The sequence below is a fragment of the Pan paniscus genome, chromosome 7 (assembly GCF_029289425.2).
Source record: "Pan paniscus chromosome 7, NHGRI_mPanPan1-v2.0_pri, whole genome shotgun sequence".
Lineage (NCBI taxonomy): Eukaryota > Metazoa > Chordata > Mammalia > Primates > Hominidae > Pan > Pan paniscus.
This window is the reverse complement of record NC_073256.2, coordinates 39,533,992-39,560,823: the sequence shown is the minus strand read 5'-3', so window position 1 is coordinate 39,560,823 and position 26,832 is coordinate 39,533,992. Positions and strand designations below refer to the sequence as shown.

General features: G+C 44.2%; 1 long non-coding RNA gene across 1 annotated transcript in view; it reads left to right on the top strand.

Annotated features, from left to right (window-relative positions):
- LOC129398598 (uncharacterized) overlaps nucleotides 1-26,832 on the top strand; it is a 179,663-nt gene that overhangs the window by 57,613 nt on the left and 95,218 nt on the right. The window contains exon 2 of the long non-coding RNA XR_008626349.2: nucleotides 11,584-11,649. This is a non-coding gene — a long non-coding RNA (uncharacterized LOC129398598). The remainder of the gene's footprint in view (nucleotides 1-11,583; nucleotides 11,650-26,832) is intronic.

Genomic DNA, 26,832 nt, shown 5'->3' with positions numbered 1-26,832 from the left:
CCAAGGTGAAGGTGGGGGAAAAAAAGGAAAGGGGTGGGCAGGGCCCAACTCAGGAGATATTAACAGCAGGCCCAGGGACTTTCTATGGAGGGAAGGGAGAGGGAAGAATCAAGGGAGATATCGTGGATTAAGCTTGGATAGAGTCAAAGTTATTCTCATTTGGGACCAGGCTCCATGTGAAGGGCTGTCTTGTTTGGGAGCTCCAGGAGCCTTGGGCTGAAGCCTTATCTCTGTACTAGTTATAGCCAAGTCACCTTCCCACCCACAGGCTTCACATTCTTTCTATGTAAGGCAAAGACAGTTGGCAAAATGCACTTTGGAAAAGTCTCTTCCAGCACCTTCATATAGAATTTTGTATGACAAAGTCCTGAAAAGTATGCATCTCTCTCATCCCTCCTTATCCCCATGCCTAGCGTAGATTAATCTCCAAAAGGACAGAGGCTCCAGCGACCCGACTTCCATGTGCAAGAGGCACTGTGCTCCATTCTGCACCACCATGGGCTGACTGAGCATTTATGTTGCAGACTTTGAAGTTAACTAATATTCAGAGAGTAAGTCTGAGCTGGGGTGTGCCAAGCCTCATTAGCTTTGTGGTTAGGTCAGGGTGCCCGCCCATGAGGATGCTAAATGGCAGCATTATCAGGATGAGACAATGTAACTGTCTCACTGCATTAACAACCCATCAATCCCTACAGCCACACTGCATGGCCCCTTTCCCCCAGCAGCAGCCTACTTGGTGAGATGGTGTATGAAGGCTGCAGCTGGCTGTGCAGGAGGGATGCTCATCTGTTCTGTCTCCACCTTCCGCTGATCACAGATATGGTGCAGAATGAAGGATGCTGAGACCCTGGGCCTCACCCCATGACAGGATAAGGCAGTGCCCATGTCATAAACATAAATAAGTATACAATGAAAGTGACCCCAGGTGGAACCTAATTTCTGCAGCCTTAAGAAGCTTCTTTTGTCATCTCAAGGGATACAGTGGCTGTGGAGAAGCAAAGATCAGAGCAGGTCTCAAATGCAGATGGACATGCTAAGATTTCAAGCCAACAATAAATGTCTGACCTGCTCAAACGTAAATCCTCTCTCTTCTTAAGTGGACCTAAAATTCCCACTAGCACACATCCATTGCTCTAAGAAATTGCATTTTTGGTCACTAGGTGACAAGTGACCTCTTTTCAAGTTCCTCCAGGTGGGATAACACATTAAGTCTTTTAAACTATCCTATATATATATTTTTTTTCTGGCCTGCTATTAATAATGTCACTTAACATCCACATTATCCTTTGCATACACACAGTAAGTTTTAATATTAAAACAGTCCTAAGAAATATTAACATTAGTCTCAAATTTTAAAAAAGAACAGATCAAATTTACTAAATGCCTTATTTCCTCCAACAAAGTACTCTTTGTTGGCATATGTTAAAGAGTCATAAATTAGATGTCTTACAATTGTTATATATATGACATATATAATATAGTTTCTCTCCCATTTAAAAAACAAGTGGCTATTAAATAGCCACATCAAATTGAGGAAATCCAGTGTTAGCTGGCTAGTCCACTGGCAATACCCCAAGATATGGACTTTGGCCAGTTCAGTGTTGATGGGATGCATCAAAAGAAAGACTCAAACTGGAGTGCTATGAAGAGGAGGCATCATTGTACTGGGGACCAGCGTGGGTGACCCTGAGAAAGAGTCTGAAGGCTCTTTGCTGCTTGAGAGTGGGGATAGAGAAGAGAAAAACAGGTCTAAGGTTGATGACAGTGATGCATGTTTTTGAGGTTGAGGCCTTGAACTGTATACTTATTTTGTGTAGTATTTGATCTGTCCTCCCTATGATGCCAAGCCCCTATCATCTACACAGTAGTGTCTTTTTCTGAATCATGGCACAACAGCTTGTATCAACATGTCTCAAACATACTTGACCATCATGTACTTAGAAAAGTGGACTTAATTGATGAGCATCAACAAGAGCTGAATATAATGTGTATATTTTGTTGATATTTCCCTTCTGTGACACACCTATTGTGAGGCACTCTAGCATGGAGGTTTAGAGTATGAGCTCTGGAGGCAGATAGATACTCTGGGATTGAATCCTGATTCTATCACAGTCTATATGATTCTACACAAGTCATTTAACCTTTATGTTTCAGTTCTTCCTATCCCTCCTCTAGCCAAAATTTGGCTTTTATCAAATCTAGATCTTTATCCTTATTACCCTTGTATCTCAACGTTGGGAGGTATGAAAAGTATTCTCTTGGCTACCCATTGCCTTTTCTCCCTTCCTTTTGTAAAAGCCTATAGTCTTTAAGGCTCAGACCAAATCAGCCTACCGCTTTCTCCCCCTTCTTCTAATAATTATTTGAGGAGCATCTTGCCATGTGTCCCTATGCATTACGACTTGGTGCTGATTCGCTGTCTTCTACTTTTCAACTCCAGTCCTCATCCTAGGCAAAGTCAGCATCCTTATGGACCCCACATTAGAGTCCTGGCTTCTTGGTTCCTTGAATTTCTCACATTCAATGACCTTCTTTACTTCAGCTGAGCCATTCACTCCATGATAAGATGCTAAACCACATCATCCACAGAAACATCTCCACCTCCAAAATCAAGAACTTCCATGTTTGTACTAAAAGCTTTTATCCTTCTACCTCAGTTGTCCAAATACTTCCACTGCATGAATATGCTGACCTCAAAACTTTCAACTCATTGAAGCCCATTTCCATCCGTAAATCACCCCGTCTTCACTTCCCACTTTATCCATCTTTGCTTGCTTATTACATAACTTTAGTCAATCTATTTTAAAATAACTCCAAATCAGTTGTTGCTTACTTTCTTTCCATTTCACTTACCTTGAAAAATGTTAATTCTGACAGAAACAACCCACTTTCTGTTGTCCACACCTGAGCAGCTGGGCATAGGAGGAAAACACAGAAGTAGGAACATAGATAGATATGTTCCTACCTAAATGTACCCTAAAATAATGAACACTGTCTTAGGTCAACCTTCCTGGAAACTGATTCTCAGCTGGAGATTTGTGTGTAGGAGAATTGTTGGAGAATGGTCACCGGAATATCTCAAAGACAGAGAGAAAGGCAGGAGTGAGCAGAGGGAGAATTTGACCTATGACACAGTTGCAACAAAGGCCTTGGCCAACCTCACAAGAAGCTCTGGAACAAAGATGGCTCTTCAGAGTTGTCCCTGATTCAGGCAAGAGGGCTGGGCCTTTGAGGATATGGGATGCCTCTGGGAAGGGAGAGTAATTACCTTAAACCCTTGGCTGAATGTAATTCCTGGGAAGTGACTCATCTGGAAGCCACCAGCAGCCAACATTTACATGGCTGGGGGTTCCTGAGGCACGGGCTTGGTGAAGCAGCATAGAACCCACTTCATTATAAACATTATAGTGCCTGGCTCTGCATTCTTCCTGCAGTACCCCTATATGTGAACAGCTTGTCCAAGATTCTGGCTGTTCTCATTTCCTGAAGAAGCTTATGCCTTCCTGACTTCCTACTTTATATCTATTTTAGATTTTCCTTTCCCTGAGCTAGCACCTCTGCTAGCCTGTGTGACTTTCCTCGTGATGTGACTCATATGCTTATCCTGCAGAGGTCTGAGCCCCTGGTCAGCAAACTCCTCTTGGGCTGTAGCTGCTACACATATACCAAGTTACTGTCAAAATTGGATAGAAAAGTGCCAATAAAAACTCCAGTGGATCACTGGAGAAACAAATGTATTTCTCTCTGCCGACCTTGTGTAAAGAATAGCCGAAACTCCATCTGATTGCTAAGGGAAATTAACCTGCCAGGACTGTGAGTGCTTTCTGTGCCTGCTGCTGATACAGCTAGCCCAAAGTGGCCAAAGGCAGAAATAGCATGTTTTTGTTTTGTTTTGTTTCGAGATGGAGTCCTGGTCTGTCACCCAGGCTGGAGTGCAGTGGCGCAATCTTGTCTCACTGCCACCTCCGCCTCCTGGGTTCAAGCGATTCTCCTACCTCAGCTTCCCGAGTAGCTGGGACTGCAGATGTGTGCCACCATGCCCGGCTATTTTTTTTTTTTTTTGTATTTTTAGTAGAGACAGGATTTCTCCTTGTTGGCCAGGGTGGCCTCAAACTCCTGACCTCAGACGATCTGCCTGCCTCGGTCTCCCAAAGTGCTGGGATTACAGGTGTGAGCCAATGTGTCCAGCCAACAATAGGAGAAGTTTTATTCTTGGTCTGTTCCTAGTGGAAAATTTACACTGGGAAACATAAAGGGTCACTGAGAGTGATGGTAAAGAGGGGTGCCCCAACTGCCATTCTTCAGTATCTGAATTTATTTCTATATACATACATGTAGTATATGTATAATGGTCTTGAATTTAGGAAGCATGGCAGTGTTTTGCATCCTAGAAGAGAGGCTCCCCATTCTTTCAGAGAATCATATCGAAACTGGCACCTCACCTGTATCCTCAAAAGACCATTCCATTGCCCTATCAGGCTGTCAATTTCTTAGGAGTCGTTGCATGTAATAAGATGAGTGAATTTTGTGGTTATGTGCTCCATCTCCCCTCCCTTGCTGTAAAGTAGGTTTCCTGGTCTAATGTGATGTTGTGCAGGATCCCACGTTGCTGGATTAAACACTGATAAAGGGTTTAGACAGTGTGCTGGCTAAGGGCCTGGGGGCAGGGAAGGTAAGCCCATACCTGGAATATGTGTTTATATTATCAAAATGAACCTCTGCTGCTTCTGGGGTGGAAGAAGTTCCATGTAACCCATTTGCCATCAAACATCAGATTGGTCTCCTATAGGGATGCTGCCATATGGGAGACATAGCATTTGTCTCTGCTGGTAGGTTGGACATTTGACAGGGTTAAGAGCTAGAGCAGTCATGATAAGCAGGAGCTCATGTCCCTGAGTCTGTGTATCGTATCCATTGCTGCCACCATGGCCACTGCATTTCATAAACCCATTGTGCAAGTCAAGATTGTGTTATTAGAGCCTGGCTGGTGTCAGCTGGCTTAGTTGTTCTCTTTAAATGCTTATTTAGTCCTCTTCTTGGGTGGATGCTCTCTGGAGGGTATTAACATATGATGTAAAGATCTTCACATTTTGGGCCAGTCCCATAGGCCAATCCATTAGCCTCTTCTCCATTCTTTCTTGTCCCAATCTTCTAATCTGTTTTCTGACAGGTCCCTGATCAACTGGCGAAGACACTTATCACTTCCAATGAGGCCATATAGAGCATTACTTCAGGCCACTTATACTTCCACTCAATGTGGACAACCAGATGTCTCACCTGCTTGTAGGGCTTCTCTTCATGGCTCTTAGAGGATCACCCCCAAGAGGGGATACAGTGCAGCAGAAGTTCACTTTCAGTTTCTGCTCACACATCAAACGAACCCATCCATGCCCATGATGAATCTCTTTCTCCTGTATCAGGTAGTTGTTGTCCAGAGGTGAGTTGAAAGAGAGATGCCAGCGTAACTGGTACAAACAGAAGGGTCTGGGCTACCTGTTGATGTGGCTTATTTAAAACCTTGGGGTCTACTTGTGCCTGGCCCTGGGGTTACTTTGTCTGAACAGTGGGTCATTGCTGAGCCTGCCTGGATATATTAGTTGGTGGATCTGTTAGAACTCAGCTTATGAAGGGCTGTTGTGGCTGCATAGCCACTTGATGTCTTCTGGTCAGATGTTCAGTTTCTATCGTGCTCTTTAGCTGCTAGTAGTCATTTTTTGAATGGTGTATTAGTCTCTGCTGTACACGGCATGGCCCTGCTACAGAATCCTAGTGGTCTACATTTTGATTCTCCTATTAGGATTTGCTACAATCTCCACATGGTATATTTTCCCTTCACAGATATCTCTAGTACCATAGGGTCTGCCAGGTCTATGGCACAAGCATTAAGCCTCCTTGCATACCTGACTGGCCTGCTGAAGTACCCTTTCCTGCTCTGGGCCCCATTCAAACCTGGTGCCTTCCATTTTAGCCATGCAATGGATTGGCATAGTATTCTCAAGTGTGACGTATGCTTCCTTTAGCATCAGAAGAAGTATATTAAGCATTGTGCTTCCTTTTTATTGCTGGAACATGGGAGAAGCCATAATTTGCCCTTTACTTTGGAGGAAATGTCCTAGCATGCCCCAGACACTTGGACCCCTAACATTTTCGCTAATGTTACAAGTCCCTTAATCTTCCTAGCTTTCTGCAGGTCAGTCTGCTTCTACCCAGCTGCCACATTGACTTTGTCAATCATTATGACATTGCATACACCTTGCTTTGTATGGTTAAATGCCACCACCTGGCTTCTGTTATTTCATGACTCTGTCATCTCTGTTATTACTAGGGAATTTAGTACTAGAACAGCCTCTCCTCTTATAAACTCTAGCCTGCAGAGGACAGCCATCACTGAATTTTTCAAGAATTTTGGTAATACTATGTATTAGTCAGTTCCAGACTGCCATAACAAAATACCACAGACTGGGTGGCTTAAACAACAGACATTTATTTTCTCATGGTTTTGGAGGCTCAAAGTCCAAGGTCAAGACTCTTGTCAGCTTAGTTTCTGGCGAGGGCTCTCTTCCTGGCTTGTAAATACCTGCCTTCTCACTGTGTGTTTACCTGGCAGGAAGGGAGAGAGAGAGACAGACAGAGAGAATGGGCTGTCTTGCATTTTTTTATCTTACAAGGACAATAATCCTATGGGATTAAGGCCCCCTTTTTATGACCTCATTTAACCTCAATTACCTACTAAAGACCCTGGCTCCAAATAGAGTCAGACTGGGGATTATGGCTTCAACTTATGAATCTTGGAGGGATACAGTTTAGTCTATAGTATCCCCTCACCTATGCATTTCTTATCGCTTTGATAAATGAAGTGTCATTCAGGTTGTCCCATAGAACATGGTCAGCCGATCAGGTTTTCTGGTCTTGTGCAGTGTATCCATTCTAGCCTGGCAAATTATCTGAGCTTTGGTTTCTGTTTGTCCATCATCTGCCACTACAGTTTTGGCATTTCTACTTCATTTAGCGGAGCCATCCCTTTATCCCAGCTTCCAAGAGATACCCTTTTAGCATATCAGCACCCTTTCTCACAGTACTTGCCAGGGTGTTCATCTTATGTCTTGGAATGGTGTTCCCATACCAATACATTTTCACTTATCCAGGCTTGCACCCTGCCACCCTTGACCCAACACCCTCAGGAGCCAGTGTAGTGCTTGGTCTCTCATCTCCTGCTGCTGCACAGGAGCTACAGCCCATAATCCCTGGCATATTTCCCTCTTCCTTGGTAGACCCAGCATTTCTCCAGTTGATGTTACACTAACTATGGATCTTGTGTCAAACAGGATACAAGTTAGGGTAGCATTTCATATGGAGGGTAGTATGCATGTTTTTCAAATAAGAGGCCTTTGCACACTTTTAAGCAAAAGGAGAGGGAGCATCAGCTTCTAAGAAGAAGGATGGGGCGCCTCCATAGAGAGTTCATGGACATCTGGGCTTTCAAGGTCCTTCAGTTTATCAACATAGATGTCCCCATCGTGATAGTCCTGTTCCCTCCTTCTCAGTCACAGCCCTAACCTTGGTGGAGCAGACTTGCTGAAGTTGAGAATTCAAACTCCTCTAAGGCTTTGCTCCCCTTGTAACTCAGCTTTTGGCCTGACCCTCAGTCTTTCTTGCCTCCTGCTGCAAGAGAGGGGGTTCTTGTTCTATGCTGCTAAGGAGGCCCTTTGACTTTCACACTTAGCTTTAACTTCACGAATAGTCCCCTTCAGCCTTTATTGTCTTTCTCTAATGCATCAGTAGCCCTCAGCAAAGACATTCAATTCCATAAATTTGAAACTTACTATTTACCGATACTTCTCAAATGCTTGAGATATCTCACCTGCCCACACTTGCCCTTCCACTGGTATCTCATCTCAATTCAACACAAATAAACATTCTAATACCCGTGCCAATACAGCATGCCAGGGACTAACAGGGACTCCAGCAGTCTCCACTGATAAAGCCCTCACTTACAGCTGACTCTACAGAGAGAGTGATACTGCTCCAAAATCCCATTTAAAAAATCTGCTTCTTGATACTAACTGTTTTAGGTCAGGTTCTCTGAAAATAGACTTTGGAGATTTGCGTGGAGGAGGTTTATTACGTACACCATCAAGAGCCACACCTGTAAGGAACTGAGGGATGCGGGACTGGGCTGAAAGAAGGGGTTGAACTGCAACGCTTCTGCAGCAAAACCTGAGCCAACCCCACAGGGAGTGCGGAGATGAGATAGATGACCCTGCGGAGTTGTCCCAAATTAATTTTAATGTAGTAATTATCCATCAGCCTCTTGATTTCTGCTTTTTGTGCCTTGAGAATTATAGTGAAGACATTATTCCAAACCAAAGGAAACAGATTTATTTTCTAATATTGTCTTTTATTTGTTTATATATTTACTTCTTTCAGCTCCTGATGGGCAAAATCACCTTACATTTCACGGTTATTCCTCTTTCACTCCCCAGGTTGCTGTTGTGATATTTGGGGAATCCCAGATTGTCAATAATTGTCAGGAGACCAGAAGGCTAGTGTCAGGCCCATTTTTGGCAAGGAATAAGAAATAAAATAAAACTCCAAAATGAATTATAAGAAGAGATAGTTTGAGAATATCCGGAAAAAGAAGCAGAGAATCCTAAGACCTATAATTCTCTAAGAGCATGCCATGTCAGATTTGTCTTTTTTTTCTTAAGTAAAAGTGTTAGATTGCTAGATTAGGAAAGTGTGTTTCTGATTTTCATTAAGGCATCCTGAAAAAAACCGTATCATATTACACCATATCTTAAGATGTATTCAGAAAGGATCAAAGCACTCTTAGGCAGATAACTTAGTGAAGGATCTAAAGATCTGAACTGATGATGAACTGGAGAGAAGTTTCTAGTGAACTTCTCCAGGGTTTGACTTCATCTGGATGTTAGTCAAAGTTTTAATGAATGACTTTTATAAAGAAGGAAGCCAGTCATCAAATTTGTGGATGACAAGAATTTGGGACTGTTAGCAAATATTCTAGATGACAGAATCAGGTTCCCCCAAGTTCTTGACAAGCTGAAAGAATGAAATGAATCCAAAATGATGAAATCTAGCCAAGGAGAATATAACATTCTATATTGAGTTTTAAGAAAATCTCACAATTACAGAATAAGATCATTATAAAGTAGAAGCAATACTTGTGAAGGAATATATACCTTCCTTCGTGGGATTTAGTTGGGAGTAAATTGCTGGTGACCACCCAGAGCAAATAGACTCTTGGCAACATGAATAAAACTGCAATGTCTAAAGTGGTAGAGGTGGTTATTTTGCTATATCCTGAGTAAGTGAAATCACACAAGAAGAAATGTGTTCTAGACCCCACACTTGACCAGACCAAATTTAGAAGAGAGGAACTAGAACAATGAAGGGCCATAAAACTTTGCATATTGGTAATTGTTTTGGAAGTTGATGGTATCTAGCTTGAAGAAGACAAAGCTGAGAGGAATACATGGTCCCTGGCTGCAAATATTTGAAAGAATGCCATTAGAGGAAAGGGCTTGCTTGTTCTTTCTTTGCAAGCATTAGAAATGGGACCGTAAGTGGGGACCTACAGAGAGATAGATTTAGGTTCAACATAAGGCAGAACCTCTATTCGGATTTAACTTTTGAGTGCCCTGCCATGGCATGAGCTGTCCGAGGAGGTGTGAGTTCCCGGTAACTTGAGACGACAGAGCATAGACCAGATGATGACATCACATGTGTGTTTACGGAGAGACTCAAAATCTATCATTTGGACGTTGGACTGGATGAGGATTGAGGTTACTTTCAGCCCTCAGACTCCATTTTACTGAACCGAAGACTAATATTTCTATTGATTTTAAGCAGGTCATTATTAAAATATGGTCTTGTGCTCAGGGCACAGCAAAGCTAGAATGAAGGATGCCCTTTTAAACAGGAGCCCTTTTGAAAGATTGTGACCTGTTCGTATGCTGTTCCCATGCCTGTAAATATTTTTGAGATGCAAGCAACAGAACACAATACTCCACCTCAGTTTATCTTCTCTGAGCTGCTGAAACCTGCTCTTATGTCCTTAATTCAAAGCCAAGCATACAAGGCTAAAATTACAAGACTCAAACTGTTATTTCCTCCAAGAAATAAGATTTTCCAGGGTTAATAACTCCTATTTGTTAAATACTATATGCCAAGCACTATGCTAAGCACTTGATTATTTTTAGCCATTTAGTCTTCAAAACAATCCTATTAATGGATACCGCCATTGTTGTTGTCCATTTCCAGATAGGGAAACCAAGGCTTGGATAGTCAGTAGTCACAGTAAGTGGCAGAGATGAAACTCAAACCCAAGTTGTCAATCTAGTAATGAAATAATGCACACTGTTAACCACTATACGTCGCTGCCTCTCCATGGCAAAGAGAAGATTCTAGTTGCATGTAAGAATTCAGATGGCAACGGTGTCCATCGTGCTTTCTGAAACAGCTGAGCTGACCTAAGTGTGGAGCAGGGCACACTGGAGAATATGGTGCATTTCAGACAAGTAAAGGAGCAATTGCTTAGTGCTGACAACATTTTTGGACTACCAGCAGCCACAGTCTGCTTGCATAAATGGAGTCTTATTTCAATTGGCTCATTTGCTCAGAATAACAAGTACATATGCCAGTGTGGATAAAAACAGAAAGGCCAGAGACAGAGAAGATGGAAAGGGCATTTTACTGGTGTCTCAAGGAAGCACACACACACACAAACATGCACACTTACTATGTTTTTTTCTCATCTCAAAGGTAATATTTCCTCATTGTAAAACAAATTAGAAAACACATAAAGCACAAGGAAGAAGATATCATTTGTAATCATCACACTGCCCAGATGCCTGGATGACCACTGAGAACATTTAGGCTCATATACTTTTAGTCGCATAGGAGTAAATCCACACATATTTTTTAATAAAAATGCAAGCGTTCCCTGCACACTGTTTTGTAGCCTCTTTTTCTCTCCGGATATATTGTTGTGAACATTTTTCCACCTCATTAAATTTTCTTCTACCCTGTCATTTTAAATGACTACATAGCATTCCACTATATGGACATGCCATAATTGGAACTTCATTTTTCACAAATAAATAAATAAATCTTGGGGAATTTCTCCCGCAGGTCAAGCATAATTGCTGCAAGAGGTGGTAGAGCAATGCTGAGGCCAGGATGGGAGGAAACGAGGAGCGCAGGGAGTGGGAATATTGGTTGGAGTTTTGATTTGAGGATCTACCAGGGGCTTTAAGAAATGGGAGCTGGTGAGAGACATTTAAAAGAGAAAAACTGCCCAAGAGGGAAGGAGGGAGGGGAGGTGATAGACTGGATAAGGTTTCTGAGATGGGTTACATGGCTTGGCTGTGTCCCCATCCAAACCTCTCCTTGAATTGTAGCTCCCATAATTCCCACATGTTGTGGGAGGGACCCGGCAGGGGATAATGGAATCATGAGGGTGCTTTCCTCCATACTGTTCTCCTGGTTTTGAATAAGTCTCACAAGATTTGATGGTTTTATAAGGGGAAGCCTCTTTCACTTAGTTCTCATTCTCTCTTGCAGCCGCCGTGTAAGAAGTACCTTTCACCTTCCACCATGATTGTGAGGCCTCCCCAGCCACGTGGAAATGTGAGTACATTAAACCTCTTTTTCTTTATAAAGTATCCAGACTTGCATTTGTCTTTATCAGCAGCGTGAAAATGGACTAATACAATGAGAGGAGATACAGGTTTCAGAGACTCTTCTGGGGAGAGAAAGGCTGTTTGGGGAGGGGAACGAGAATCTTGGTCTGAATAAAGAACAGAATAGGGTCTGGAGAGGACCATGATCAAGAGGGAGAAGTTGGAAGGCACAACTGTGTCTATTCTACTATGTAAAATCCTATGCCTACGTTGCCTCCACAGGCACTGTGATGGAGTCCTCTGGCCCTCAGAAGGCCTGGACTGTGGCTACAATCCCTGTGGGCTAATTACGCAAGAGAAGAGCTACAGGGAATGGGGAAGGATGTGATTCTGTGGTTGTATCTCCCTGGGAGATTCCCCAGCGGTGCCCCTCAGCTAGTGGCAAGGAGAAGGAGAAGGACGGATTTGCTTCTTAGACCACAGAGTGCCTGGGAGCCACTGGATGGCCTTCCTCCTTTCTGCCCACCCTCCACTGTAGCCTAGGGACCACAGCATTGTACTGTTCTTTACACACGGAGCTCACGGTCTGTAGGTGAAAATGGATGTTTATGGGAGTCTCCCCAGGTGGAGCAGACTGATTTCTCTCGTGGCCATGCCTCTTAGTCCTCAGCAAGAGGAACCCAATGCCAAGGGTCTTATGAACGACCCAGAAAGGAAGCTGGAGGCTACTGCAGCCAGCAAAAGGAATAGGGAGGTGCAGTGGGGTGGGATCAAAACTACCTCCTTTTGATCTCTGTCTTTACAAAGACAATCTGACCCCATGCCAGCCAGCCCTTTTACATAGGATTGAGGGGAGCACATGCCTAGCCTTTTCAGACTCGGGGGGGGGATCTTTGGAAATCTTCCGTGATTCTTTTTATGTTGCCGAGGGAGCCTCAGGATTGTGTAAAGTCAAAATACCACATGCTCTGTGACCTTGAGCCATTGGATCTTAGCTTCCTTATTGATAAACAGAAGGGGTAATAAAAAAATCTATGTCATACATGTGGGGATTAAATGCCTGAATGCCACCTTTCTAAAGAAAAATTCAATACCTACTTTTCCCTGGGAGAGTGGTCTGTAAATGCAGGGTCTCAGGCATCTGACTGCTAGTTTTCTAGACAAATTCCCCCTTTTCTGGGTCCTGGACCTCAGCGTAGTGTCCTAGACCTCAGATCTGTCCTGTCAATTGAACTCGGATCCACTCGTTTACATTAACAAAAGCATCAAGAGGCATATATTGGAATGGTACTATGAGATGGACTGTATGTGAGTTGCTCTGGCCTGTCCAGTCTATTCTTTCTCTGCACGCAAGCCATATGGGTCCAAAACTTATCAGAGGGATGTTTGAGGATCATAGATTCAGAACCAGAGGAAAGAATTCTATGACTCCATTGTCAACTGGCTTTGTCAGACTGAAGCATGTATCTTTATGGCAGGTGCCTGCCTGTCAGATGAATAGACACTCACAGAACCCTGGAGGGGCAGGTTTGGAAGAGGACTTTCTCCTAGGAAGGCACAATACAGTTGATTAGGGTTCGGCTTACCAAATTACAATCTCACTCCAATATTATCTCTCTGAGTTTGCTCCCAAATCACCTTGACTGGAGTTTTGGGTGTTTATAAATCCTCAAGTCACCCAATTACAGATAATCTCTGCACTGACATTTTCAGTTGCCAAATCACTTCCACTGTGTGTGGGTTTTGCTAGGTTTAGCTCACAGGGGAATATGGCATTCCCCATCACTGAATTCTTGGGGTTCTCCTTATCTCATGATTACCCTCCTGTAGACTACAAATGGAGAAGTAGAGCTGAACAACCAAGGGTTATTATTACTGAAACATTGGGGTGTGTCATCATTTTGTGTTGTTAATAACAAAAGTTAGACCTCAGATCTCAGCTTCCAGACTGGGGACTCTCTCTCCTGGGTATAAGGATAGTAAACTAATTTGTGAAGTGCCAGGAACACTTACCTGACTATCAGTGTCCAATATTCTCTGTCTTGATTTTGTTTGGTCTCACATAGCCCTCTTATGAAGCTGATATCTTGACATATGTTAACTGCTCATTGCTTTCAGCGTTAATGCAGTGGGTTTATTCCATCTGAGGAGCTGTCTTCTCCTCTGTTGGTACAGAACATCAGTCAGTGAATTGTATAAATATTTCTTTGATGCCTACTCTGTAACCAGATAAACACAAAAGGCCATAGACCACAAGTCATGATCTTTGAAGAGAAAACCCCTGAGTGTTTGGTCAGCAGACATTGCAAGTGACAGTAGGCCATAGAATCTTTTTAGGGGGCTGTGGAGCAAGCTCTTAGGTTGCCAGGGGTCCTCCTCTTTTCCTCTCTGCTTAGTAGGCTTCTTGCCTCTGATAACAGATTATCACCAGCAAAACCTCAACGGCAAACTCTCTTTGAGTAAGTTCTCATGGTTTGGAGGCAGCTTAGGTTGGGCATTGATGACAAGGCCCATTAGCAGGTTTTGCCATTGCTCCTGGCCCCATTTATTGTCCTCTGTGCCTGCCCTGGCCCAGTGGCAGCTGTCTGAAGACCTCTAAGAGGTGATGTGTTGGCTCCTCCCTCCCCAGTCCGGGCAAGGAACTGTGATCCCCTTCTCTAGTCCTTCCCACCTTTGGGGGGTCCATGTTTCATGACTCAGTGTTTTTTCTGAACTGGGAGGCTCTTGGGGCCCAGTCTGTTTGGAAGAATCTCCCTGCATCCAGTCCTGAACCTTCCATTGCCACCCCCTTCCTGGTGCTTCTGCCTGGACACTTAACAAAACCAGGGTGTCTATTTCCACTGAATAGTGTCCAGCGGAGGGTGTGGAGGGGGAGAGCTCAGTGCTGTTTGTTTCTATCACATACATTAAAATCGATGGTGTTTGCTCATCTGGCGGAATGACAACTCATTCCTCTGGACAGGTTGGCTTCACAATTGCTCATTCAAGGGGAAATCTGGTAAGAAACGATAGTCTGGTCTTTGGGAGCATTAAACCGTTGTATTCTAATTTAAACTTGAGGCGCACTGACTGTCTTCTTCTCCTTTATTTATTTTTTGTTTCATTTTTTTTTTGCGTTATTGATTTTTTGATTCTTGCTTTTTTAAGAAAGAAAAAAAATCCTCAAAACCAAATGACCAGATGAGAAAATTCAGTTAAAGTCATCACAGACTATCTGCAAAAACAAGGTCCCATCCACTCAGCCCAGGCAATATTCGGATGGCAGGAATGAAAGGATCCTCACACATTTCCCAAGGCTGTTGTGAAGAAAGAAAAGGAGGGTCAGACCCATCCATAGCCCTGTTGCAGTACTGCTGTTGACCTATGGGGCAGTCTTGGACAAGGCCAATCTTTTGGCTGCGGGAGGAAGGCTGCATTTATTCTGAGGCATGAGCTGCCAGGATGCACAGATCGGGAAAACCATGTGGAATAATAATAGTAACGTTAAATACAATCCTTATGTTGGCTAAAGTGCTACAGTTTTCCATGTTCTTTCAATGCATTACCTTATTTAGAATCACAGAATTACAGATTATTGTGCAGGAAAGAATGATAGAGAACAGCTAGTTCAAACCATGCTTTTTAAAGAGGAGGAAATTGAAGCCAGGAGACATGAAGTGGCTTGCTGAAAGACTCACTCCCCATAGCAGCTCCATGAAGGGGCAGGACAGACAGGCTTATTCTGTGCTTTTTCATACCTACTATGTGCCAGCCACTCTGTTAGGCTCTGGATATACAATGATGAACAAGGAGAGTGAGATACGCTCACAGAGCTTAGAGGCTGGTGGATGAGACAGACAGAGAAACAATTACACCACATGGTGATGGTTATGATGGGATGCGGTGAGACTCCTTAAGAAGGGCACCTAACCAAGACTGCATGCGACCAGGGAAGTTTCCTGGAGAAAGTGACTTCTGCAGAGGACCAGGATATGAAGAGCTAGAGTTAGCCAAGTGAAGGGTGGGGCTGGAGGCTGGTATGTGTAACTAGCCATGGAAAATTAGAGTGATCAAGTGAGTTCCTCCCCAGGGTTACCTTTTGAGGGATGAAAAAGAGTCTAATCCCAAGTGCCTGTCTCAGCACAGTGACCAAAAGGGACAAGGATGGTGTGGTCACTGTGGGGCATCTTTAACATCATTGTCACAGCAGCTGCGGGAAGGACATAGAGCAGTGATCATGAAGAGGAAACTGAGTCACAGAGAAGGCTCAGTCATGTGCTCAAAGTCAGGCAGTTGAATGGCAATAGAATTAAAGCGAGGTTGCTGTATTTTAGGGACTCTGGGGCAGACAAATAGAGGTACAAATGAGCTCTCAGGAATCTGGGTTGGAAAAAAAATGTTGGGCAAGAAAAATATCAAGTTCTGGGTTTTGTCCTGAGCATTAAGCAATTGTGGGCCTCTGTGCCATTCACAAAGTGCACAAGATGAGAACCAGGACTTGACTGAATATGGAATTCTAGAGCTGAAAAGAGCAGCCTTTATGACCTGGAAGGAGCTGTATGTGAGTTCAATATAGGCTCCAAAGTCTGTTTTTGAACACACAGAAAGGCTGCAGTTATCCTAGGAGGCATTGTGAAACCTCTAAAATAAAAGAAAATTTAAATAGAATCAATTTAAATCAATTTTACTTTTAAAAATTCATGTGCAGTACTTTTAAGAAATGGGAAGAATGCAAAAATGAGCCATCTGCAGCTTCCCAGAGAGACGACGAAACCCTGTTCTTCCTTACACAGGGTAGGGATGAGGTGGAATCTAGACTGGCAGGTAAGAGAGAGCTTTTGTTGGTCTGCAGGAGCTGTGGGGTGTCCACCCTTCCCTCACCCTCATCTGCAGAAGCTCGGGAACATGGGCTGTCCAGGATCCATGCTTTCGGAGTGTGGTCTTTGCCCTGGGAAGTCAGAAAAGGAGAACAAAGGAGAGTGGCTTGTATCACTGGGCCTATCTCCAAATGCTGGGTTCTTTCCTCTTGGTTTTCATGTCATTTGATTTTTTTAAAGAGGAATGTTTAGAGCATGTTAAGATGTATTCTCTTACTTGTCATCACAGCAAAGTGGAAAAAGCTGAAGTTTGCATCCCAGTTCTACCCTTGATTTACTGCCTGGTGAGCATCCTACTTAACTATTCTAAGTTTTGGTTTAGTTGTTACTTAAGTAGAGAAAATGCCTACTTCATAGCATTGCTGTGAAACTTAAATGAGTTAAGAGCTGCAAAGTGCCTAATATAGCATGTGGCACATCCTAGGTGTTTGGTACATGATGAGTATGATGTTTATTCACCTTCTCCCTGATCTCATGATTTTAATACAGAAAGGAGGATGACTGTGTTTCTATAGACAGAAGCACTGTACCCCAAAGAAGTTCAGTGCTGCTACTGTGATGAGAGTTGGAATTCGAAAAGAAAGGTCTTCTGACACTCAGTCCAGGAGCTTTTCAGCTCCACGGGCTTACAATAATATACAGCTTTAGTGTCTCTAGAAATCCTTTCTGATTTCCCTTGGAAGCAGTCATGTAGGCATTTACTGGCACTCAGCTTTATTCTAAATTTTGGTCCCAAAATTGTTTTTTTTAAGATAACATCAAGAGCTATTTCTGGATGCTAGGGAAAGAGGTTATTTTTCAGACAATCTCTCCAAGCAAACACTACCATGGCTCTTGCAGGAAGTCTGCAGTGTGTGTGTGCAGCTAACAGGGGTAAGTGGCATTAGCTTGTACTAATAAGGAGATAGAACACCAAACCAAGGCACACCCTATACCCAGACTCTGTGTCATCACAGCCCAGGGTGGTCCAGGGTGGCCCAGGGTGGCTGAGCTTCCAGCCTCGGAAAGAGAGAAGGGCAGCCAGGCAGGAAAGTCTTATATGTGTGAATGATTGTCTGCATTCTTATCTTGAAATAGGAAGCTGGGCTGCTTCAGAAGCCCCCAACGATGGGTCTTTAGAGAGAAGCAGCTAAAGTATCTACAATATCCAGCTCACCTATCCAAGAAAGGGTGGTATAAGGGACACTGAACTGAGCTCCTAGGAAAATTGGGAAAGTCTAGGAAAACTGGGACTCTTTGACAAACTGGGACAAGAAACTTAACCTTTTTTATGTAAAATATGCTTAATCATACCTGCTCTGCCAACCTCAGAATGTCATTGTAGGAATGAACAGGCAGGTAAAAGGTCTTTTGCAAACTGCAAATGTGATGTAGAGCCCTGTAGAGTATGGAGGTGGGGGTATGGGACAGATTGATGCCTAAGGGAAGCTACAGCAAAGAATCAAGTAGTTGAACAAGGAGAAATATAAACCAGATCTTTAGGGCTTTAAAAAATTAATTACTAATTAATAAGTTAGGAAAGGATTTATTTATAGCCTACTTTTTTTGCATCATGCAGTTTGCTAGACACTATAGATTTGGAGGAGAAAGACATATGCCCATGTTTTCAAAGATGCTGATGGATTGTACAGAGAAGCCTGTAAAAAGATACACTTTAATGCAATAGAGTAAAAGCTGTTGTTCATGTTATCTAATGCCTTGTAACAAAGTGCCCCACAACCTAATGGCTTAAAACACCAATGGGCATTTATTATCTCTCACAGTTTCTGTGGATCCAAAATAGGAACCACTTAGCTTGGTGGCTCTGGCTCAGGGTCTCTCATGGGTTGCAGTCAAGATGTTGACTGGGAACACAGTCATCTGAAGGTTTGACTGTGGCTGAAGGATGCACTTGAGACAATGGCTCACTTGCATGCCGGCAAGTTGATGTGGTTAATATGGTTTGGATCTGTGTCCTCACCAACTGTCATGTTGAATTGTAGTCCCCACTGTTGGAGGTGGTGCCTAGTGGTAGGTGGTTGGATCATGGGGGTGGATTTTTCATGAATTGTTTAGCATCATCCTCTTGGTGCAGTTCTCGTGACAGTGAGTGAGTTCTCATGAGATCTGATTGTTTAAAAGTGTACAGCACCTCCCTGCTCACTCTCTTGTGCTCCTGCTCCCTGCAGGTGAGATGCCTTGCTCCCCCTTTGCCTTCCATCATGATTGGAAACTTCCTGAGGTATCCTCAGAAGCAGAAGTCACTATGCGTTGTGTACAGCCTGCAGAACCATGAGCCAATTAAACCTCTTTTTATACACACACACACACACAAATTACACAGTCTCAGGTATTCTTTTATAATGGTGCAAAAATAGACTAATACCTGAGTGTTGGTAGGAGGCCTCAGCTTTGTCCCCTTGGTCTTGGTCTTCCCCACAGGCTATTTGCAGGTTCCATGGCTGCTGGATTCCCCAGAGTGAGCCATGAAGGGAAAGGTAGAAGTTGCAATGTATTTTATAACCTAGTCCTGGAAGTCACACATTCTCACAGCTCTATCCTACTGGCTACATAGGTTATCTTCATTCAGTGTAAAGAGGACCAGACAAGAGCAGAAATTCCAGGACATGGGTAGGACTGAGGACCGACTTGTAAGATGGCGTTATGAAAGCATGAACAGTGTGCTTCAGGTGGGCAGAGGAAGAATGGATTTATTACCCCTAGGCTGTGAACCAGGCTTTGAGTATACATAGGAGTTTTCTAATTGATTAAGACAGGGAGCAGATTTTCAAGTTGACAGGGAGTCATATCCAGGGGTGCAGAGTTGAAATGGACTCTCAGGTCTGGGGAACTGTGAGACAGGCATTACAGCAGGAGCAGTTCCATGGTGGCAGAGTGCAGGAAGAAGAAGGTATGTTGGGGCCACTTATAAAATATCTTGAATGTATCTGAAGCCAAGATGTGTGGATTTCTCCTGGAGGCAGTAAGGAATCAGGATAAGATGATGAGCAGGATTTTAAGGAAGCCAGCTAGCAGAGTGAGCAGGTGGGCTCATGGAGAAGAGGCCAGAGGCTATGGAGAAGCAAGGGGAAGGTGACCCATGGCATCTTTTTAGAAGATGCAGTGAGGATTGGGGGAGAGGCCTCCCTGAGAGCCAATCTGCTGTAGAACCAACAAGATTGGGGAGTTCTAGAAATCACTGAGCTTTATCCTTTTCTTTCTACAGCTGGGGAAACATTGAGGCAGAGGGACAGGGTTCATTCAAGGATAACGCAGCTTTTTACTAAAAAAAAAATTTAGATTGCTGATTTCAGGCAACAGGGACGTACTCACAGAAAGAAGTATGTGTGTCACAAGAACTCAGAAAGGGAAAGGATGACACTTTGGGAGGTAGTGAGTTCCTCTAAATGTGGAATAATCAATAATGAAAGGATTGTAGGAAGACTTTGCTGATACCTTTGGCTGAGTTAGGGTCCTCCTTTCCAACTCTATCTTAAATTTGTCACACGGCATTATAGTTGGGTCTCCACCTCCCACACTCGATGTGAGGTCCTTCCAGCTTCTTCCTATTTATCCCTGTCATTTCTGAATCTCTGGTACCTAGCCCAGTGCCGGACACATGGAAGGAATGTGGGGTGGATAACTGAAGGGGCGTTTAAGCCATAGCTCCATGGTTGGGCTAGATGATCACTAGGATTCATCAAGAAGCTTATGATGAAGGCAGGTTGGCCAATGTGGAGCGAGGAAGATAAAATAAGTTCAGCGGGAGATGATGGCAGTGGGAAGGGACAATCTGAAAAAGCTTCGGAGTCCATTTTAAGAACTTTTAATTGTATTCTTACCTTGACTTCTCATTACGGAAGAAATTATAGTTCTAGAATATCAATCAATATTACATTGCCAGAAGGAAGAAAGGGTGACTTGGGATGAGGTAAGCAAAGGTGAGAGGGAGTTCTGAGGTCCTGCTGTCCAGACTTGGGTCCCCTGAGTGGGTAGGGTGGCACCAGTGCTTAGGCAACAGCAACCCAGCACCATCCTGCTGGGATGACAGGTGCTCAGTGGCCCTGGGACTCAGACTGAGGCCGGAAGAGCCAGTGACAACTATGGGACCATAGGAGGTAGCTAATATGTATGTTAAACATATGGAAATGAGAGCAAATAGCAGAGCCGGGGAAACAAATATTGAACAGGGTCTGGGCCTGAGACTAAACCAACACAGGGAAATGAGAGGCTGTTGCAAGCAAACGAGCTGCCCAGGGGAAGAGGAGGATGGGCAGAGGGAAAGACAGACTGAAATGGGACCTCAGGGAGCACGCTGCCGGCTTTGGCTGCAGGCTGGCCAGCCCTGCTGGGTGGCCCCAGAAAGACACTGTGCATGCCAAGACAGGTCCAGGCAAGCTGCGAGGGACTGAGTTTGTCCCGTTTGTTGAAGTTTCCCTTTCTTTGCACATTTCATCCCTCCTTAGCACCTTGTCCCCATTTTCAGGCAACCCTGTTATATGCCCTGACCAAGGCTGTCTCAGGTTGGAAATATACACCCTACTCACTTTCCTGATGTTGCCATTTGGTTGCAATGACTCGAGAGCCAGCTCCAGAATGTCCCTATAATAGAAGCTTAGGGACAGACATCTGCATGGAAGTATGGGAAGACTGTGGCTAAGGGACTTTTCTTGAGGCTCAGTTTGCAAAGCAGACGTGCTCTTTTTACCTAGGGGGTAAAGTTTAGGCTGTCACTGTCTGAAGACAAGTGGGTGGGATTCATAACCAACTTTCTTCTCTTCTATAAAACAGTCATGGCAGCTGAAATGGTAGTTCCACCCAACCCATGGGAGAGGGCCAGTGCACCAGCTGAGAGAAGAAGGAGTAAGCCACAGGCTGAGTGCGTGTCTGTCTGAGAGCACAGGACTGTGCCCCAGCTGCTTTCTGGGACACTGGGGGACAGAACAGTCTGTGTCACAGCAGGACAAAGCCCTGTCCTGAACATGTAGGGAGGCTCTGCCATCCGAATACAGGGACTGTCCCCTCTTGTTCTTCCAATGTGGAAGTTACTGTGACCCCTTGAGGAGAGCTTGGAGATGAGGGGACACTATGAGAGGGAGCCCAGGTCCCTCCAAGGTGTTTCTTGCAGGAGTGTTACATGTCTAGAGTGCTCCATCTAGACAGTAGATGCCACCTGGCTGGCCTCATTTATGAGATCCAGTTCTGTATGAAATAATGCCTGAGGACACACAACTCAGAACAGATCAGTCTTCAGTAAATTGTGCAGTTGGAAAGCTTGTGGGAAGAGGTGCTTTAGAATCAGGTGGTGGCAGGGGCCCTTGAGTCAGAAACATGGACAGAAAGGAGGGCGGAGCCTCCCAATGATGAGTCCACTCCATTGATTGCCCAAAGCCAACCTGGGAGAGAGCGTCTTTGGCCTTTATCTCCCAGAAGAAGCAGTGGACCTGCAAAGGCTCCCCAGTCCCTGTCCCTCCAGTCCTGGGGCCTTACAAAGTACTCCCTTCCTCCATCTCTAGCTTCTATGACCTGTCAGGAGGCGTGCGGACTGATCTTAACTAACTGCACAAAATGTGTTGTAACCTCTGATAGGTTCCTTTTATACGGGTGGGGTTAGGATAAAAGGATTAAATAAGGCACTACTTCTTCTGTCTATGAGATGAAGGTTGAGTGTGAGAGGCAGATTCATCCACAAATGGCTGAGATAAGATCAAATTGGATAAGAAGTAAAACACAAGCTTAAAATAAATCAAGAGAGCAGGAGAGGAAGGAGTTAACAGGGTTCTGGCCAGGAACAGGCCCCATGAAAGCACATGAATTAAGGAAGACCTCAGCATTGGGAAAGACTTCCAGATAGAGAAAGGGAAGGGCCTTCAGGCTTTGTAAACAATATGGATGGAGTGACAAATGGGATAAGGCAGTGAATACTCATTCCTGGAGACTGGTGGAAGCTAGGAATGAAAAGACAAACCAAACAAGCTCACAGTGGTCTTTGTGTGGCTGGATGAGGAATTAGGGTCCATGTTTAAGGCATAGCGCATTTCCTGAAGATTTCTGAAACTCAGAAAAATAATTTTCCCCTCCTTGACATCATACCTGGGTTTCTTGAAGAGAACCAGATTTGCCATACCAGCCCTTTAGGGACTGTTCATTTCTTCAAGGAAACAATACCTGCAATTGTGTAGCTATTAACTGGTGAGCCCAGGTGCCAATTTATGGCCCAACAGGCAAAGGAAACTAAGGAACTGAAATGAAGCCTAAGCTCCATTTAGATAATTTATGTAAGTCACTTTCACAGTGCATGGAATATAGTAAGTGCTCAATAAATGTTGTCATTCTTACTGAATCTTTATTAAAACTCAATGAAATAGGTTTTATTATCCCCATTATATAATATAGTGAAGCTCAGACAGGTTATATTTCTCCAAGAGTTTACAACTAGTCGGTGGAGCACTAGCATTTGGACCTGGGTCTGAATCTAAAGCCCATGTTTTGCCCACCATGCCTGTTGCTAGAGGAGATAAGCTGCCAGGTGAGGGCAAGGGTTATTGGATCATAGCCAAGAGACATTAGAAACTTTGAGGTGCCAGGACTAGAGAGTGCTGGGAGGAGTTTCTCATCCAGTCCTTACTCCTGCAATCAGAACCTAACTGTAAGCACCTTGTGATGGTTAATATTGAGTGTCGACTTGATTGGATTGAAGGATGCAAAATGGACTTCCACTCACCAAGGCTGATCTGGCTATAGCCACCACTGAGTGCCTCACTGGCCAGTAGCAGAGACCAACAATGAGTCCTTGATATGGCACCATTCCTCTGGGTGATTGGCCAGCTACTTTGTGGCAGTTTGATTATATTGCATCATAGAAAGGGCAGCAGTTTGTCCTCACCAGAATAGACACTCCAGATAGGAGTTTGCCTATCCTGTACACATTGTTTCTGCCAAGACTACCATCTGTGGACTCACAGAATGCCTTATCCACCGTCATGGTATTCCACACAGCATTGCCTCTGACCAAGGCACTCACTTTATGGCTAAAGGAGTGTGACAGTGGGATCATGTTCATGGAATTCACTGGTCTTACCTCGTTCCCTACCATTCTGAAGCAGCTGGACTGATAGAATAGTGGAATGGCCTTTTGAAGTCACAATTACAACACCAACTAGGTGACAGTACTTTGCAGTAGTGGGGCAAAGTTCTCCAGAAGGCTGTGTATGCTCTGAATCAGTATCCAGTATTATGGTACTGTTTCTCCCATAGCCAGGATTAATGGGCCCAGGAATCAAGGGGTGGAAGTGGAAGTGGCACTACTCACCATCACCCATAGTGACCCACTAGCAAAAATCTTGCCTTCTGTTTCCACAACATTACCTTTCACTGGCCTAGAGGTCCTAGTTCAGAGGAAGGAATGCTGCCACCAGGAGACACAAAAATGATTCTATGAAACTGGAAGTCACCTGGCCATTTTGGGCTCCTCCTACCTCTAAGTCAACAGGCTAAGAAGTATGTTACCGTGTTGGCTGGGGTGATTGACCTGGACTATCAAGAGGAAATCAGTCTATTACTCCACAATGGAGGTAAGGAAGAGTACACATGGAACACAAAAGATCCATTGGGACATCAATCCCATGCCCTGTTATTAAGGAAACTACAAAAACTCAATCCAGGCAGGACTGCAAATGGCCCACAACCTTCAGGAATGAAGATTTGGGTCCGTCCACCAGGTTAAAAACCACAACCTGCTGAGGTGCTTGCTGAAGGCAAAGGAAATACAGAATGAGTAGTTGAAAGAAGGTAGTCATCAAAACCAGCTGTGACCACTTGACCAGTTGCAGAAATGAGGACGGTAATTTTCATGAGTATTTCTTCCTTATGTTAAGAACATGTTTGTACATTATACACTTGTACTAAGAAAATACCTTCATTTTATTTCTTTTATTTTTCCTTTATCATGTGACATAAGATTTCTTGACTTCATATCAGCATTTAAGTGCTATTAACTTTCTATAACAGCATTTGGGTTAAGAATTAGTGCACTTCTGGTTGTATGAAAGATAGCTGTATTATCTTAGGCATAATTATGACATTATTGTCTTTATTTGAAGATTATGTATGGTTTCAGGTGATGTGTGTGGGTTCAAGTTGACAAGGGGTGGATTTGTGATCCTTAATATTGAGTGTCAACTTGATTGGATTGAAGGATGCAAAATATTATTCCTGGTGTGTCTGTGAGGGTGTTGCCAAAGGAAATTAACATTTGAGTCAGTGGACTGGGAGAGGCAGATCCACCCTCAATCTTGGTGGGCACCATCTAATCAGCTGTCAGCGTAGCTACCATAAAGCAGGCAGGAGAAGATGGAAAAACAGACTTGCTGAGTCTTCCGGCCTCCATCTTTCTCCTGTGCTAGATGCTTCCTGCCCTTGAATATCAGTCTCCAAGTTCTTCAGCTTTTGGACCCTTGGACTTACACCAGTGATTTGCCAGGGGCTGTCAGTCCTTCAGCCACAGACTGAAAGCTATACTGTTGGCTTCCCTACTTTTGAGGTTTTGGAACTCAGACTGATCCACCACTGTCCTCCTTGCTCCTCAGCATGCAGATGGCCTTTCGTGGGACTTTACCTTGTGATTGTGTGAGTCAATTCTCCTTAATAAACTCCCTGTCATATATACATATATTCTATTAGTTCTGTCCCTCTAGAGAACCCTAATACACACCTTCATTAGGAAGTCATCACCATATTGGCTGAGAAGGCCACCACGGATTGGGGAGCTCTTTGGGAAGACAGCAGATTCAATCAGATACAGCCAGGCTCCTCTACCCCTGTGCGGCAGGTACTTCTTGGGTCAGCCTGGCCCTGGCTGACATCAGAACGGACCAAATGAGAGCTCCCCATTCTTATTTGTGGAATCAATATCTGCAGCATCCCTGGGGCTTGACACTTGCAGTGTCTCCCTTTAGGGAGAGAAAGTCTGCATCTTCCAGTAACCCTTCACACAGCAGGGCATCGTGGAGGGCATCTTTGTCAGGCTTTCTTGATAATCTGGCTCCAGCCATGTGGGAGTCAGTATGGCCCACAGAAGAACTGCACTGGATTCTACCTTCATGTTTAACAAGCAGTTGTTCACTTTGTTCTCTTTTTCCTTGCACAGTGCTCTCGTATCTACTTCCCTCCTCATCCTCAATCTGAGCCTACAGGACCACCCTCAGGAGCCATCTGCGCCCTACCTATAGTTTAACACCCAACTTAGATTCAGGACTGTCCTGCCTTTGGAGTCAATTAAGAGAATTCAGCTTCAAGGTAGACTTGCTGCCAGCATTGCTCAGACCTTCTACCTCGGTTCAGGACTGCTTTTTATTGTGATTTCTAAGGCTAATCCTCCACTGGTATATGTGAGCTCCAGCACCCGGACTGGAGCTTTATCTGGATTATTTGCCCAGTCAGTACTCCATTGCCTCTGGGCTGAGTTTCCACCTTGCTTTCTTTTTTTTCTTTTTTTTTTGAGACAGAGTCTTGCTCTGTCACCCAGGCTGGAGTGCAGTGGTGCAATCTCGGCTCCCTGCAAGCTCCGCCTCCCGGGTTCATGCCATTCTCCTGCCTCAGCCTCCCGAGTAGCTGGGACTACAGGCGCCCACCACCACGCCTGGCTAATTTTTTGTATTTTTAGTAGAGACAGGGTTTCACTGTGTTAGCCAGGATGGTCTCGATCTCCTGACCTCATGATCCCCTCGCCTTGGCCTCCCAATGTGCTGGGATTACAGGCGTGAGCCACTACACCTGGCCCCCCACTTTGCTTTCTTTACCAATCTTTGGAGTTGATGGTTGATATAGTTTGGATGTTTGTCCCCTCCAAATCTCATGTTGAAATGTGATTTCCAGTGTTGGAGGTGAGGCCTGGTGGGAGGAGTTTCAGTTATGAGGGTGGATCTCATGGATGGCTTGGTGCTGTCCTCACAGTAATGAGTAAATTCTCAGTCTATTAATTACCCCAAGATCTGAATGTTAAAAAGAGCCTGGTATCTCCTCTTGTCTCTCTTGCCATATGACAAGCCTGCTCCCCCTTCACCTTCCACCATAAGTAAAAGTTTCCTGAGACCCTCACCAGAAGCAGATGCTGGTGCCATGCTTCTTGGACAGCCTGCAGAACTATGAACCAAATAAACCAAACAAATAAAAGATCTTTATAAATTACTCAGCCTCAGGTATCCCTTTATGGCAGTGCAAAATGGACTGACACAGTGATGGTCACCTGTTTGTCTCCTCACATTTCCATATCACTGTCTCTGAATCCCATCACCTACCTTTTTTGTGGGTCACTGCTTATTGAACCCGGGAGTGCCTTCCTGCTACCATATACT